At 42.1% G+C, this 7,320-nt stretch overlaps 1 non-coding gene across 1 annotated transcript; it reads left to right on the forward strand.

Annotated features, from left to right (window-relative positions):
- Window positions 1–401: 401 nt before the first annotated feature.
- Window positions 402–520, forward strand: LOC115063649. The gene has a single exon (XR_003843535.1). It is a non-coding gene; the product is annotated as a 5S ribosomal RNA (ribosomal RNA).
- Window positions 521–7,320: the final 6,800 nt, after the last annotated feature.

The following is a 7,320-nucleotide window of genomic DNA, read 5'->3' on the forward strand; positions in this document are numbered from 1 at the left end:
CTTTCTGGACTTCCTCCTACCTCAGGGCAGTAGTCCTGGGAATGCAACCCAAGCAGAGTCTTGGTGATCTGAAGGAGAATCATGAGATAAGTAAGAAACATTATTCATGAGTTGGCCGAGGTCTATGCAGATGGCTGTGAGGTAGAGATGTGGAAAAAGCTCCAGTATCAACTGACACCCTAAACAATGTGCTCTTGCATCCTTCTCTTGAGTTCTACGTATGAGAATGCTGATATAAAATATGAAAATACTTGTAAAACCCTTACTTGATGATTTCTAATTCCTCTGAGGTAACCTTTCCCTCAAGGAATAAATCCTACGATTTCTGTCATATTTGGAGCCCAAACTTACTGTACTATTTCTTATATAGATAGAAAAGGTCAATAAGAAACTAAAGAGCTGTCTACGGCCATACCACCCTGAACGTGCCCGATCTCGTCTGATCTCGGAAGCTAAGCAGGGTCGGGCCTGGTTAGTACTTGGATGGGAGACCGCCTGGGAATACCGGGTGCTGTAGGCTTAAAAAAGAAAAGAAAGAAAAAAAAAAGAAACTAGAGAGCTGGTTCAATCTTTGGTAAATTATCTGTTGCACAAACAGAAGGACCTGGGTTCAACATTCACCACCATTGCATAAAAGCCCAATGTGGTGGTGTGTGTATCTTTAAGTATATAGTAACCACATAAAACACAGAAAAATAACCGAGAAGTAGTGTTAAATTGAACAAAATTGATATGATGATAATTTTAAAAGTAAAAAGTCATGTGGTTGCTCAATTTATAATAAAATGTAATAAACTAGGCACTCTATTAACTCATTCATTCTTAAAATTCAATGAACAAAAATCATTGTAATTATGTCTCAAGAATATCTTGGAGCAAGTCCTAACTTCGTAAACTCTCAGTTCATAGACAAGTACAGGAACTAGCGTTCCTTGCTGAGTGTCATTGAAGAGCCTTGCTGAGTGTCATTGAAGTACAGACAGCAGGGGCTAAGAAAGAGATAAAAGTGACTTTCCCCAAACATTTTCCCTTGGTGGGTGTAAGCCGATGACTATGTCCTGGAAATGTGTGGAACTGTTGGAGTTTTGGTGAGGGCCTCAAGTCTCACCTGTCAAAGATGCTGTTTCATAGATCTCAAGAATCTTCATCACCTGAAGAAACCACCTAAGCTGACTGATACGGCCTAGTGGTATCCAAATCTTTAGGGTCTGCATAGCAGGAGATGAGAGAAAAATGATGAGGCTACAGTAGCACCAAGTATGGAAGAGTTCAGTTCAAGAAGAGACAGTGCAAGCTAGGTGTGGAGAGGTGGAGGTATCAGTGGATAGAGAACGAACTGGCTTCAGTAGAGATCAGTGGACATCAGATCTGGTCAGACACAAAAAGGGAGTGATCAGAGATCCAAGCATGGAGACTCAATAAATGGCTATCGTTGAAGACAGAATTGACCCTAAATGCATGCAGCTAATCCAGCATCTTGGGCAAAGAAGGAATAGGACACCATCTCTGGAAAGATTTCTTTGTTTTAGAAAAATATCTGGACTATTTAATGTCTTCAAGTTCAAGATTTGTGTGTGTGTGTGTGTGCACATTCAACCAATCCCTAAAGACAGTAAGCAAGCTTCTAGTTCAGCTACATGGGACTGATGAGAGCAGGAAGTAACAAAACACAGGAGCTGATGCAGGAATAAGGGAGTATTTAAGCACGAGTTAAGGCCTAACAACTTTGGAAACCTCTTTGAAAGCATTCATATCAACTACACAGTCACCTACTCTGCTTTTAATAATTAGTCTATCTGTTTTTATAGGTAGGGTCTCAACCCACAGCCCCAGTGGGCTGTGAACTCCTCATTTTCTTGCCTCAAACCCATAAGGGCTGTGATTACAGGTAGGTACCTCCACTCCAGCTTCCAAACTCATCTTTTCTGCATACTCATGTTCAGTCCCTTCCCAGTGCCCAACAATGAGCATGTGTGCTCTGCAAGTTATGGATGAGAAGACCGCAGCAGCGTTATCTACAATAGCCTTGAGCTGGAATGAGCTGAATCTTCACCAACAGAGAAATGGACAGTGGTGCGCTCAAATTACAGAATGCAATACCGCTCAGCAATAGACATGCCCAAGTGTAGACAGGACATGAGTGAAGCACGCAGGAAAACTAACTGAGTGAAAAAGCTCCAGAGACCATGAAGTCTGTGCTTGTGTTAGTCAGTGGTCTGTTACTGTCACACACACTGGAGAGGAACTGATTCAGATAGTCAATCATTACATGGAAATAACAACTAGAAGTTCACTGTGAATAGACCAAAACTTCATCTGCCTTAACTTTGTCAAGGGCAAGGTCCTACAGCATCCTTGGCTATAGGGCCTGTAATGAGGGCGTGAGAGGCTGAAGTCAGCCAGAGTTCACTGGCTTTCTGACTGAGAAGGAGCAGTAGCTACCTTGTTCTGCTCCCTCCACTCTGGAGCAGACATGCTCAATCCCTAACAGGTCAGCTTATATATGCTCTTCTAGTAACAAGCACCGACAACTGCATAGGCAAAAATATAAACTGCTAAGGCCACTTCAAAGGCCCGATCTTAGAAGCTGTAAGATCTTCACACTGCCAATTAACATGTATGCTGATCAATCTACTTTTTAAATCCCATTTTTCTTGATATTGTCTACTCCTCTGTAATTCTGGATGTAACCTACTTTTCGATAACTCCCTAGGCTTTGATTCTGTTGTTTAAAGAAACCGCTCTCCCAATTTTCCTAATTTAAATTCTCAACCGTAATTCATAGGTTCACATCAAACCCTGGCACTGGGTCAGGAGACATTACATCAGGTGGCATCTCGTGGGCTCATCAGATGTGGAGCTGGTGAATAAGGGTCCTGTAACAAGCTCTCCTTTGGCTACATCAGCTTGTTGAAGTCATAATTAGTGTTCTAGAAGTGGGAGTCTCCCAGTGCCCTTTCTCTAGTCCCCAAGTCACCTTCCCCCAAAACAATCGCTCCGTGTGAACTTGTATTTTTTTTTTTTTTCCTGCTTGAGTTCTGAGTTTTACCTCCTTTCCAATCCGAGCATCATCAACGGCTCAATTTTCATGCTAGACTGCGATGGGATGCATTGGAAAAATTCTTAAAATAGCTTTCATCTTCATTTGCGGTACAGGTTTTCACCTCCCCTTTGCACAATCACCTGTCACATCTGTTTGGCAGTAGCAACAATGGCTGGTTCATAGTTTAGCTTCTTCAATTTCCTCTGCTGCCCACCTTCTGACAGCATGCCAGCCAGCAGCAAAATGGCCAAATAACAGCAGACAGGCAGTTGAAGCCAGGGAGCTGAATAATGAGCCTTTGAACAGCGAGACAGGACTGACGCAGACGCTTCCTGAACAGACTGGACTAGGGAGAAGGCTCCTGTTTGCTGGTGACTCCGATGCCGATCTGCAAGGAGACACCACAGGCTCCATTGGCCTTGGCAGGATTATAAAGGCTCGGGACTCACTTGAATAAACTCCCCTTGAACACTGTCTCCAGTGTATTTCCTCCAATCTGTTTTCTCCACGTTCAAGATTCATTCCTGTTTGCTTTTCCTGCTGCTCGAAGTAAGGAAGAGGCCAAGGGGTTGTTCTTCTCAATGTAAAATAAACACAGTTCCTTTTGAAACAGCTGAGGCAGAAGAAAAATGAGCGCAAAGAGTGAGCTCTACACGAAGCTAAAAACAAAGAAAACTTGTGAGCCCTTCACTGTGCTCTTGGCGGAGGCTGGGGGATAGACTGCATTGACCCACTGTCCTCAGCTGCCAGAGACTGTGTGTGTGTGTGTGGGGGGGTGATGTGTGTGTATGTGGTATGTGTGGTATGTGTATGTATATTCTTACTTTTTTTTTAAAAAAAAAAAGATTTATTTATTTGTTTTATGTAAGTACACTGTCTCTATCAGAAGAGGGCATCAGATCCCATTACAGACAGTTGTGAGCTACCATGTGGTTGCTGGGAATCGAACTCAGGACCTCTGGAAGAGCAGTCAGTGCTCTTTTTGTTGTTTTGTTTGTTTGTTTGTTTTTGTTTTGTTGTTTTAAAGATTTATTTAATTTATTTATTTTATGTATATGAGAATGTCATTGCTTTCTTCAGACACACCAGAAGAGGGCATTAGATACCATTACAGATGGTTGTGAGCCACCATGTGGTTGTTGGGACTTGAACTCAGGACCTCTGGAAGAGCAGTTTGGTCTTAACTGCTGAGCCATCTCTTCAGCCCCATGTTTTATCACTTTAGTACATTTTATAATAGTTTTATTCTCAAATGAGTTTCTGTTCAAAATTATTGTTCCTGGACTGGAGAAATGGCTCAGGGGTTAAGAGCACTGACTGCTCTTCCGAAGGTCCTGAGTTCAAATCCCAGTAACCACACGGTGGCTCACAACCATCTGTCATGAGATCTGATGCCTTCTTCTGGGGTGTCTGAAGACAGCTACAGTGTACTTACATGCGATAATAAATAAATATTTTTTAAAAAAGTAAAAAAAAATACAAAATTATTGTTCCTCATTTTCATTAGCTCTATTCTATTTTTTGTTTTGTTTTGTTTCCGAGACGAGGTTTCTCTTTGTAGCCCTGGCTGTCCTAGACCTCCCTATGTAGACCTGGCTTGCCTTGAGCTCACAGAGTCCCACCTGCCTCTGCCTCTCAAGTACTGGGGCTTAAGGTGTGTGCCACCCTGCCTGGCCATTAGCTCTATTCTTTTTTTTTTTTCTTTTTTCTTTTTCTTTTTGTTTTTTTCGAGACAGGGTTTCTCTGTGTAGCCCTGACTGTCCTGGAACTCACTCTGTAGACCAGGCTGGCCTCCAACTCAGAAATCCACCTGCCTCTGCCTCCTGAGTGCTGGGATTAAAGGCGTGCGCCACCACGCCCGGCATTAGCTCTATTCTTATCGCTGGGAGTAGGTGGGATGTGGTGGGGATAGAGAGTCTACTCCAAGGCTTTTGTAATCTCACAAGAGCTGCCAGTGAGAGATGATGTAAAAGACAACAGCGTAAAGGCCTCATCCAGCATATGGAGACTTAACAGTTTCTTTTAATGAAGGGCCTCAACCCCCAAATCTAACTTCAGACCACTCCAGTGATGCAGAAGATACAAAAAGAATCCTTCAGCCACAGCAGGGATCCAGGCTTCAGCCCAACTTTGAGCACATGGCTTCCCTGGGCCAACAAATCTTCCCAGCAAGTGTCTGAGGACGGAGCTCACTTTCCTCTTGCTTGACTCATGGGCCATATGGAAGGGTTTTGTTTTTTTGTTTATTTTTGGTGGGGGGAAGGGGGGACACAGCACACCCAGGTCTGGAACCAGTTCTATTTTTTTTAAAAGATTTATTTATTTATTATATGTAAGTACACTGTAGCTGTCTTCAGACACTCCAGAAGAGAGAGTCAGATCTTGTTAAGGATGGTTGTGAGCCACCATGTGGTTGCTGGGATTTGAACTCCGGACCTTCGGAAGAGCAATCGGGTGCTCTTACCCACTGAGCCATCTCACCAGCCCCAGACAAGCCAGCTATTATTAGTCTTTTCTCATTGCAGGAGAGGAGAAACATCCCTTACTTGGCTGAGTTCTACTATGGAGCCTGAAGATTAAAACGACGTAAGACAGACGAATAGGAGTAAAGCATAAAAAATTACTGTACATGTGCATGGCGGGAGAACAATAAAGACCCATAGAGGTAGTTAGGCTTGAACGCTCATATACCTCTCAAAAGTGGGGTATGGATAAATGTGTGGGGGAAATGAGAAAGCCAAGTGGGACAGTAGTTAGAAAACACATGGAAGAAGTTTTCCTCATGGCATGTGCCTGTAACTCTTTGTCCACTTGGAAGAAGGTGGACTAAGAGAAGGAGTTCAAGGTCACCATTGGCAATATACTAAATCTGAGGCCACTTGAACTATTTGAGACACTGTCTCAAAAAACAAAACGCAACAAGAATTGCTTTTGTAGGTTTGTTTGTGCGGGTCCATTTTGGTGCAGATCCCAATGTCTGGTAGTGATCTGCCATTTCTGCAACAGAGGAAGGGGCCATTCTCGTGGGCATGATGGAAGACAGCCTTTCATACGCTATTCTAGTTGGCTCTGTTTAACGTGCTGCTTGGCGTATTTCAGAGGGCTCACGATTGTCCTTTTTATCTTGGCCTCTCTGGCTACTTTCCCTTTCTTTCCATACAGGTACATTTACTCTTAGTCTTTGGGGGTTGTTGTTATTGTCGTTGCTGCGGTTGTTCCTTTGGTTTTTTGTTTGTTTTCTGTTGTTCGCTTTGTTGACTGTACAGTACTGAAGATTGAATCTAGGACACTGAGACACTTCCAAGACTGGACAATTTCCCTACCTTTAGATTTTCTTCTCTGAGAACTATGATTTGTTGTAAGATTTGCTTTTAAGAGCAAGACTACAGTTTTGGTTATTTTTAGTTTCCTTTCCACCCCAACACCTAGAAGTGTGCTATGGAAGTATTCTTAAGGTAAAATATATTCTTAGGAATATTTTAAAGCTTACTCTTAAAGGATATTAGGCAAAGAGAAAAGTCCAGAAGCTGCTGTGAATAATGTGTGTGTGTCACAGAAAAATCAATGTTTTCCATTTAGTGGCTCAGGTTGCAGTTCACCCCTAGTGATGAGTTGCTAGAATTGCAAGCAAAACTGAGAATAGAAAACTCATATATTTATGCACCTTGTTTTGACAAAAGTGCCACGCATGCACACAAAGACATATTTAAAGAGATTTTCATATAACACAAAGATCTTTTTTTATTTTCATTTCTTTCTTCAAATTTCATGTCCCCCATTTTCCCATAATCCTTGAGAAGGGATAACAGGGAAAATCAAATGGCATAATCAGAGGCTAGAGAGAGGCACTTACCTCAGAAAATGTCCTATGTGATAAATGGGGAATGATACTGAGTAAAAGCTATTTTAAATCATAGCAGCCCACGGAAGCAAACGGTTTGGACAGCACAGCATCAGTATTTCTAGGATGGATGCTACTTCTCTTGAGACCTGATAGACCAGAATGTATGTCCCATATATTTCTCAGTCCCACACTCGTATTACTGCCTAGCCTCTTCTTGTAAAGCCTTTTTGTGTACTATACAAAAATAGGGGAAATTGACTTAAAGCATGCTCATTCTGAAGAATCTTATTTCTGTAAGACCAAGTCAAATGGCTTTAAAATGTACATTTTAATAAGTGTCTTAAAATTATTTTGACTTTCTCAGGTCTATGAGAAATTCTAGTTTTATCATACTTCTATTAAAGTTCCTGTTTCACCATGCTCTGATAGATGT

Source organism: Mus pahari, chromosome 3, assembly GCF_900095145.1.
Source record: "Mus pahari chromosome 3, PAHARI_EIJ_v1.1, whole genome shotgun sequence".
Taxonomy (NCBI): domain Eukaryota; kingdom Metazoa; phylum Chordata; class Mammalia; order Rodentia; family Muridae; genus Mus; species Mus pahari.